Source organism: Camelina sativa, chromosome 11 (assembly GCF_000633955.1).
Source record: "Camelina sativa cultivar DH55 chromosome 11, Cs, whole genome shotgun sequence".
Lineage (NCBI taxonomy): Eukaryota > Viridiplantae > Streptophyta > Magnoliopsida > Brassicales > Brassicaceae > Camelina > Camelina sativa.
In genome coordinates, this window is record NC_025695.1 from 11572527 (window position 1) to 11583408 (window position 10882).

General features: G+C 37.0%; 1 pseudogene; it reads right to left on the reverse strand.

Moving 5' to 3' along the window:
• On the reverse strand, positions 6125-10655 carry LOC104727871 (annotated as a pseudogene).

Sequence of the window (10882 nt, forward strand, 5' to 3'; positions counted from 1 at the left end):
GGTTTCTCATTAAGAATTTCAGGATTGTTAGAATGATTGATTATTTGGATTCATTATCTTTCTTTTTCTTCACTATAGGTTGTTCTTAAAGCTAGATCTTTGATTAGTCATCTGGATTTAGATTTTAGGATTATTGATTGATATGAGAATATAATTGATTTTTCTGATAAAAACTTTTGGTGAGCAAAATTACTTTTGATAAAGAGATTTGATTTAGTAATTTTGTGAACTATCTAAACTTGTTTTCAAAGCTCCTTTTTAACTTAGATTTTGCAAAGAGATTTGGATTTTTGGGTTTTAAACTTAAATAATATTTGCAGTGAGAACTTATTTATTTTATAATTGTGTTTAGAGTTCAAAAGCGTTGCTTAATTGTTGAATCATGTTTAATTAATTGATTGATCTGATTTTTCATGATTTCCCGAGAATTTCCCTAGGCCTAGCGTTTATTCTCATTTATTTACAACTCTTTTGTTTTCTGTTTTTGTCCTGCAATTTAAGTACAATAATTTTTTTTAGGAGAATTAGAAGATTATTAAATCTATTGACTGAGTCTAGAGTCATTGTGGATTTGATCTCTAAATACTACAGTGATCTCTTAATTTGAAAGAGTAGCTCTAGGGTAAATTTGAACATATCAAATTTTGGCGCCGTTGTTGGAGACTCTTTTGATTCACCATTAGATTAACATCTTTAATTTTGTCTAAATTTTTCTTTTCATTTGTTACTAACATGTTTTTTATTTCTTTTCTCTTGTGTGTTTCATGCCATGTTTTAGAAATTGCTAGGCGCTAGTCGGGCGGTCAGGGTGGGCCTAGTGCCTAGCGAAAAAAGCGGAGATTAAACAGGGATTAATCGGGGACTAATTTTAGGTTATTTTATTAAATTAATAATAAAATAAAAATATATAGTACTAAATATCTGTATAATTATATTTATGTTAAAAGAAAACATCAAATAAAATATAAAACTATAGTATTGTCTTTAAAATTACGGTAAATACGTAAAAACATAATATTAAAATAAAATTTTATGATTTTTATTATAAGTTTGTACATTAGTTATTGTAAAACATCACAAACTCTTAATTTAAATGTCTAACTAACAAAAATAATAATTCATTGGCTTAAAAAATAACCGGTATACAAAAAAATAAGCGAAAAGTAATCAGATTAGACGGGTTATAATCAAATTAGACAGACATAATTAGATAATCGATGTTAGGCGGGGATTAGTCATTAATTGAAGCGGAGAGGGTGGATCTAGCGATTTTGCGAGGTGTAATCTGTGCTAGGCGGGGATTTTTAAAACAGAGTGCATGCCTCCTAAGCCTAGCACCCGGAACAATAAAATTGGTCCAATAGTGAAGCTTACAAACCAAGAGTTGGGAAAGTTAGATCGTGAGAACAAGAAAGCAGCTAAGTTAGCAAAGATGGTTAAGACAATAATTATGAGGGTTGATGATGCTGGAGTTTTGAGGGATTAAGAGAGTCATATGCACAACGAGCAAGGCCAGAAACTTAATGTTGAAGGGAGAGTGATGGAGTAAGAAATCATCATTGTCGACAACAATGCAGATTGAATCGATCAACGCCAACCTGGCATCGATCGACGCAACCCCAATGCTGGTGTGGATAGAGCTGTAATGAATGGAAGCAATCCGCGGAACGTTCAAGGATGACAAGACCACAACCGGGAGCTGATTAGGACTATCGCAGACTTCAACAAAGCTGATTTGGTTTATGAGAACTGCTCTGCCATTATTCCTCCTCCATTCCTAAGGAATGAATATGAGCTGAAGCCTGCGTACTTCACCTTAGTTGGGCAAAGACCTGTCTCGAACCTGCCGCATGAGAAGTCTCTAGACCACATTGAACACTTTGAGGATCTTGTCACTAGTATCAAGGCTAATGGAGTTACTGAAAACTACATCTACTACAAGCTTTTCCCATACTCTCTTGCAGGAGAAGCATCTCAATGGCTGAAACAGTTGAAAACTTGGATCTTTGACAATCTGGCAAGAAATCAAGGTGGCCTTCCCCAATTATTTCTATGATGATGCGATGTCTGATGAGCTGAGAGTCAACTGTCTGTGTTTAAGCAAAGATCAGATGAAGCTTTCAAGGCAGCTTGGGTCAGATTCAAAGCTTATGAGAGAGACTGTCCGCATCATGGCTTTTTGCGGGTGCAACTGTTGAGCATTTTCTTCAGAGGACTTGATTGGGAGTATCAACTAGCTTTGGATGTTGCTAGCCATGGGAATTTGAAGACAAGATTTCCCAATGAAGCTGAGAATATTGAACCGAAGGATGTTGTCTTGATCGGGGCCATACCTTTAGGTAGTTTTCCGAAGGCAGATTCTTTAGGATGGCATTTTACAAAATCATGAAAGTATACGGTAAAGTCAGGTTATGATGCGGTACATATGGTCCTCCCAAGAACCTTCCGGCTCTTGGATCCGGTCTAGAGATTACTTCTCTCCTTGCCACGGTTTGGCAAATTCCTTGTCCACCAAAACTTAAGCATTTCATGTGGCAAGTTTTGTCTGGTTGCATTTCTGTTTCGGCCAATTTGCGAAGACGGGGGATAAATTGTGATGTCGGATGTGTGAGATGTGGGGCTGATGAGGAGACTACCAATCATGCTATTTTTGTGTGTCCTCCAGCGCGTCAAGTATGGGCGTTAGCATAGGTTCCGGTGGGTCCAAATTCTTTCCCAACGGAGTCAGTGTTTGCTAATATGGATCACATTCTGGGCCCGAAGAATCTGGGATCCCAAGTACGGGCTTTCCCTTAGCTTATGTGGTATATTTGGAAAGCAAGGAACGCTGGAGTTTTTGAAAATCAGGATGAACGACCTGATGAGGTTGTTCGGGTGGCGGTTGGTGAGGCGTCGACCTGGCAGCAGGCTCAGGGGAGGTTGAGGCAGTGGATCAGAGCTCAGGCCTTGCTGTTTCGTCTACTAGGGTCCAAGGGAGCATATCTTCCCTCCCAACGGTTTATTCCGGCTATCGGTATTTTGTTGATGGATCTTGAAAAGAAACTGATAATTTTGTAGGTGTAGGATGGTATTGTACTTCTTCTCAGGGATCAACGCCTTCTCAGAGAACCTCTAATTTTGCAGGTGCAGGATGTTAACTATGTGTATGGCTTGGTATCTGGGACAGAAATTTGGCAATCAGCAAGGTAACAGGTCTTACAGTGGGAACTCTTCATGCTACACTCCTAAGCCAAAATACTAGAAGCAACAACATAACAGCAGTTTCAGAAGGACTTATGGTAATTCTTCCTATCAGTCTCTTCCTCCATCGACTTCTGAGAGTTGAATGGAGGCCATGCTTGAGCAGATTCTTCAAGGTTAAGATAAGTTGATAGTGAACTTCCATGGAAAGATCAACAATGTCTACATTGAGCTGACCGGGAAGTTTGATTCACTTAACACTCATGTTTAGAAGCTGGAGAATCAAGTTCTTCAGACTGATGGGTCTTATAAACGACAGGAGGGTTTTCTTCCTGAAACAACAGTCGAATGACAATTGAATTTCCCATCTTTTTAAAGTTCAGAAGATTTCCAAATTAGGCCCATAAACTCTTCTTTTTGCAATTAAGCTCCCACTCATGTTTTACACTATAAATAGGATTTTTAAGTCACTGTTTAGACCTATGCTTAATTTTTTTCTGCAACTTTTGAGAGATACATTTTTATAGAACTTTTGGAGAGAAAATCAAGACTCATTCAGAGAAGATTCATAACTCCTTTTCTACTTCTTTTAATTTCTTAATGCAATTTATTCAGTCTATGATGTGTTCTTCATTGATTATGTCTGAGTAGATCTACTTGTTAGGTTTAGGGTTTCTCACTAGGGATTTCATGGATTGTTTGATTGATTGATTATTCAGATTCATTACTTTTGTGTTCTTCACCATAGGTTGTTCTTAAAGCTAGATCTTTGATTAGTCATCTCGATTTAGATCTTATGATTATTGATTGATATGAGAATATAGTTGATTTTTCTCATAAAAACTTTTGGTGAGCAAAATTACTTTTTACAAAGAGATTTGATTTAATAATTTTCTGAACAATCTAAACTTGTTTTCAAACCTGGTTTTTAACTTGTATTTTGCAAAGAGATTTGGATTTTCGGGTTTTAAACTTAAATAATATTTGCATTGAGAACTGATTTATTTTAAAATTGTGTTTAGAGTCCAAGAACGGTGCTTAATTGTTGAATTATGCTTGATTAATTGATTGATCTGATTTTCCATGATTTCCTGAGAATTTCTCTAGGCCTTGCGTTTACTACCATTAATTAACAACTCTTTTATTTTCTGTTTTCACCCTGCAATTTAATTACAATATTTATGTCTAGCATAATTAGAAGATTATTAAATCTATTGTGTGAGTCTAGAGTCCTTGTGGATTCGATCCCTAAATACTACAGTGATCTCTTAATTTGAGAGAATAACTCTAGGGTAAATTTGAGCATATCAAAGACACTCCATAGCCCAAACATAGCCTCCAATTCTGTGTGTAGCGGTTAAGGGCTTCGCCGAAGACATCTAGCACCCAACAAAATGGTATAAGCGTCACCATTACACCACCACCATCTTAACCCTGAATTTGGATCAAAAACTTTCCAGGAGCCGTCTATTTGACAAGATGGACTCTGATCCAGATGCAGCGAGGGAGCCACAACGACCGATGGATCATAAATACCTACAGAATCTATTACTCGGACTTATGCCTCCTCCTAAAGTAATTCTCATTTACAGCCTGATTAGTCACCTCATCAGAATCAAGTTGCGTTCCTTGAAAAACTTTTTTACTCCTATCCTTCCAAATCGACCAAAGAATCCAGGGTAACTGGTTAAGAGAGTTTTGATCTCTTGATAGAGAGGAACCTCTCTATTAGATACAATCAAGATTCGAATACACCGACTCATATGGGAAATCCCCTGGAGAAACCTGAATTAGGGACAAACCGCAAATTAGACACGAGTATGGGCACTCAAAAAGAGCATGATTAATTGTCTCACATGCTGAATCACATCTTTTACACCTAGTATCACACTGGACCCCTCGATGAGCCAATCGATCCGTCACTGGGAGAGTGCCAGATGCAATTTACCAGAAAAAGTGTTTAATTTTAGGTGGAACATGAAGTTTCCATGCTTGGGCTCTTACAATCGTACATGTTGGACCACACTCTACCTCCTCCACCATCGCCCTAGCCAGCCCATTACCCGAACGCACTGAATATTTCTCAGACTTGGAATAATGCCAAATCAACCGATCCGATTTATAAGACTTACTTTTAGTCATACTTCGAATAATCTGAATATCCTCTAGATCTATAAACTCCTGAAGAATCGGTAAATGTCACCCTCTGGTGACCGAATTAATTAAATGATTAACCATTAAATTTGGATGCATTCTATTCCTACCATTCGCAGGTCGAGGATGATGATCAAGAGTCCAAGGATCTTTACATATAATTGAAAATACTTAATTATATGTAATACTAAATTAGTTTTATGATGTTAGAAAGTTTTACATCAAATATAACCGTATAATAAATTTTAAGTAAACAAAAAACTTTTGAGTAGATAAAAAATAAAATATAAATGATATATATATATATATATATGTAATAAAATGTAACTACTAACTTTTGAGTATATATATATATATATCATTTACATTTTATTTTCTATCTACTTAAAATATATAGACAATATATAATCATAAATTAATAAAAATATATAAACAACTAAATACATCATTCACGCATCACATAAATATCAAAACATACATGACAACTAACTACTAACGTCTAGTTTATATACTCGATCATTTATTTGCGGCAAATATTCGTGTGGTATGGGTTAAACCTTTTTCTTAATTAAGCAGTTCTTTTTTGTGCAAAAGTAAAATAAATATAAACTTTAATAATAAAAGAAAAAGTAAAATAAATATGAACAAGTAGTAGTTAAAATCAAATATTAACTTTTTCCAAGCAACTCCTACATAATTTACATGTCGTTGATGTCAACAATATTATTAGTTTAACATTGTAAACATTAAAAACATTTTGTAAAAAGTAGTTAAATATAGATTTATACTCTAACTGAAATGCATATGCAAGACTATTTGCTACCATTTTATATGTCTTCGAGTTCACATAAGGACTTAAGAAAATTCAAGGATCACTTACCCACTTCTTAAATACATGCTCCAAGTTCTTCTAGAATCCATCTTACACATAAACTTCTAGGATGGAATATGAATCACTCATATGACTTTTCTTAAAACGTAAAATATTTAAAAAACTAAGTTTGGACCGTAGCTTAGACAATGAACCGGTGCTTAAGTTTATGCTTTTAACCTTCCTGTGACTGGACCATCTGGTTCAGAATGTAAGTTTAGCCGAACCTCCTGCATCACCAGTAAATTAGATGGAAAAATTCAGCTCTTCATGAATTCTAAGGTTGCAAAAAATGATATACTGACTACAGAAAACACGCAAAAAATCAACTGTGTTTCGTAATTTTGTTCTTTTCTGAAAATTATATCTAGCTTTTCAAAATAAAGTACGACGTAACACAGTTCACAATCTTACCCCCACTTTTCTCTCGATAAACAAAATGAGCTGCTTCAACTTTTCCAGCAGCTGCACATTTTCATGCCTGGTGAAAACAATTCTTCTTTACCGACCCCAATTCCATGAAATGCGATCTAAAGTACCACACATAACTTCCGTCAACTCATTTCTAACAAGTCCCACTATGTCCTCAATATAGTTGGTACTCGTGAGCAAACGAAACATAGAACTTTGCTCATAACATAGGAGTTACAGCATAAAGACTAACCTAGAACATTTTAATTATTCTTCACCTGAAATTCTTTTCCAAAACCATTCCTAAACGAGAATGCACAAAGAGGAGTGAATATTGCTAAACCAGATACCTAACATCCAACTAAAGCGAGGCTAAAATTGGAAGGGGAACCAAATTGCAGAAAGAAATATGCAATACATTAACGTGGGCCAAAAGATAAACTAGTATGAGAAGGAAAATCAGGAAACCAGTAAGAAAAAAAGATGGGACAACAGATCTAAAATAAAAAGTAGAGGTTCACGAGAACAGGATGACACAAAAGACAATACAACACAAGCATTTGACATGACTTTTGCAACAGCCTTAACAGCATATATATTTACACACATAATTCTCAGTTCATACCTCAAAGTCAACGATAGTCGGTTCACGACTTCCAAGGCCAGTTGACCAGAATTGAGCTATAGCTAGTTCCATCGTTTGACCACTAAACACAGGAAACGTAAAGCTTTTAGTAGATGGAGATGCGAAAGTTGATGCGCTCTCCCACTTGATAGGCCTTCGCAATGGGAAAAGCTGCAAATTAAGTAATGATTAGAACCAGCAGCATTAAAAGAAAAGAAAAAAAAAATGAATTATCCTTGAATGTGCCCTACCTGAAGTGTATCAATATAAAATCGTCGTGTAGTATCAAACCCCGAAGTTCGCATTGTAGCCTCAGCCCATGTTCGCATTGTAGCCTCAGCCCATGTTGCTCCATGATATATCTTCGTTCAATGTGGCCTACAGTGGGAATTATTGACAATAAAATATCAAAGGTAAAAGATGGATGCCGTTTCAGAGGACTTATTTGTTATAAAGCACACATCACAAAGTCCACAGACGATAACCTGAGATGAAAGACATTTGTTGAAATGAACTGGAGGTCGATTTGCACAGTCTCGGGAAATATTATCGTTACTGGAATTCTGAAAAGAGAACCACGCTCTGGTGCTTTGCAATCAATCCCATAAACTTCAAAGTAATGCACACCATACCCAATATTTGTGGGGTCCACAACAACGCTGAAAACAGATGATATAACTTTACTACAGAGATAACATGGCACGGAAAAGCAAACCGAACAGAAGGAGCAAGATACAGGGTTGGAAACAGTATCTGTGGAGTGCCATGATAAGCAAGATACAAGATACTACGTCCATTATGAGTGAGAAGGAGATAGTCAGGAACCCGTACAACTCCTTCATCTGTGGAGTGCAACTCAAGACATTCCTCAAAAGAGACAAGTTCCTTTAAATTACTTGCACCTTCATGGAACTTCGGATCAACTTGTACAGTCCATTGGAAAGTCAAAACTATGCTTGTTTCATATCACAGACATGAGATATAACAAAAGCCTGAAAGTAAATAATACTATGCATCTGGTAGGAGATAAAGTATGCCAAGCGAAAATTTGGCTCCATGATAGGGCATTCAAAGAACTTGATATTTCAGAAACGGACGAATATGGCATGTCACATGAAGATAATGATTTTTTATATAGAATTTATGTTGGTATGCATTTGCGCAGGTTACTATGCTATGCATACTCCTGAGTGAACATATCCATGAAATATAGAAACAGCTCACCTCCCGCAGTACCCTCCCGCAGGTAGATGCCCCGTGATGTTGGAACTGCGTTTACAGAGTTCAACATAAAAAGATAGGTACATGTTTTATCGACAAAACTCAAAATCTAAGGAAACTTTCCCCAGGAAAAAGTAGGAAGCCCTTTAGGTCAATAGCTACACAAGGATGAGATGCAATTTCAAAATATAAATTGGAGACCAACATCAGTTTTTCTTGTTTATAATTAATTCTATTAAGAATCTGGGATACGTTTCAGCAAGCAAGTTTTTAATAAGCTTCTAGCTTGAAATCTTAAAATAAAGTTCAAAGTCTTTGTTTACTTACTTATTTTTCCGGAAAGATTGTCCTTTATCTGATAGAATACGCATGGGCAGTCCTGAAACCTTTTTTAAGTATTCATATGCCCTGTCATAACAAAATAAATTAACTAACTATTTAAAATATGGTGTCATATTAATTACACAGTATAGAATCTTACTTATCGACTTGCATAAGCCCTTGTCCAGTAGTTAGTTTATCTTTAGGCAGATCACCTACAGGTGTAGACGTATTCTCGACGGCCCTTCTCACAGTGTACGGGCTAACTGGGATGCCTTCAGCCTACAGAAGTATCAAAGAATGTCAGCAGCAGAAGGAAAATAACGGAAAAAAGAAACGGATATACCAAAAGTAAAAAAATAATGTTGAATAAGAAACCTTCATAGCACTTAGAAGTAACGCAATCGCTCCACAGGCAGAAGGAGATGCCATTGATGTTCCATTCATAAGCATGCGTCTTTGAAGCGTCCATGTAGGAACAGGAGCAACAGACCCACCAGGTGCACTAATGCAGACACCAAGATCCCCATCAGATGTTGGCCCCCGGCTTGACCTACAATATAACAATAACAACTATTTAATGCCAGCTACAACTAGCTATAGAATGAATCAAAAGAAAGGAAAACAGTGAAAATACCAAGTGTATTTAAGCCCCTCGCGGGGAGGTTCCACTACTGAATGGGCACCAGCTGCCATTGCAGGAGAAACAGATGCGCCAACACCAATGATACTGGAAGTTGTTCCACCCGGTGCTCCGACTGTTGTCAAAGCTGGACCAGTGTTGCCAGCACTACTTGCAAAAATTAGGCGCCTCTTGTTCACGGCTTAAAAAAAAAAACACAGCAGAATGTCAATAATGCAAGATAAAAATCACAAAACACAGCAGAATGTCAATAATGCAAGATAAAAATCACAAAACACAAGCTAATAAGTGCTTTGCAATCAATCCTATAAACTTCAAAGTAAGTCAGGGGAGAAGTCTGCTAGTTTCCCGCAATCTGGATCCTCTTCCAGACTCTGCGTATCAAGTGCAACACTCCATACTTCTCCATCACGCCACACAACAGCATCAATAACAGGCCATTTGTCTTTCTAGATCAAAACACTGACCTGATGCTCCACGAATATGACCATCTTCATCGGCTTTTACCACTGTGGATGTATCTATATCCCCACTTCCAGTGCTGAATGATAAAAAAAAAAAAAAAGGATACAGGTCACAGCCACTTCAACAAACAAAGAACCCCGGGAGCAAAAATTCAAGTAAACCACAAATATAGCAGTCAACGACGTCCAGAACCTCATGTTTCCCATCAGAAGCTACATGCAAGCCAGCAGCAGAAGGATCAAAACCAGAATCTGGAAGAAGAAGAAAAAAGAAAAAAAAAAAAAATTCCATCTGCTCAATCAGAATTTTACTCGGAGAGTTACAAGTTACAATGCCGTCGTCTTAAGAACCAATCAATCGCTCAACTATCCAATCCACTACAAGCAACCTAACTATATTCTCTCAATAAACAAACCAGATGCTTAACAATCTTCAAGGCCGCGAGAAATTAGACAAACAAAACGAAAATTAGTAGTACCAAAGATAAGCGATCCACATGGCCATGAGAGAAGCAAGGAAAGTAGACTCGTTCAGCCTGAAATTTGTGACAGAAGCATTCTCAGCTCCACCACCACCACCGACACCACCTCCTCCGCCACAACCGAACGCGAGAAGCCGTAAGATTCTCAGAAGAAGAACAAGGCATCGCCGAGAAACCACTCCGTCTTAATCGAATTCCGCGAGAACGAGAGCAGCTTCTTCTTCCGAAGGATTTGAGTCCTCGATGAAGAAGAAACAAAGAAGAAGAAGATATGACGAAACCAAGAGGACGAGACAGTGAAGAAGAAGAAAAGCCCAATAAGAAGTACACGACGGGCCTTGAACCAGAAATCACCTCCAGAATCTCTAAAAAATTGATGTTCTAAATATTTTTAATACTATAAAAAATGTAAAAATGGAGAAAATGTCAGTAAAATAAATCATCAGACAGAAACATAAGAGCAAGGCCAGTGGCAGTTTTTAGTGGATTGCTATTAGAGTTACTGGATCA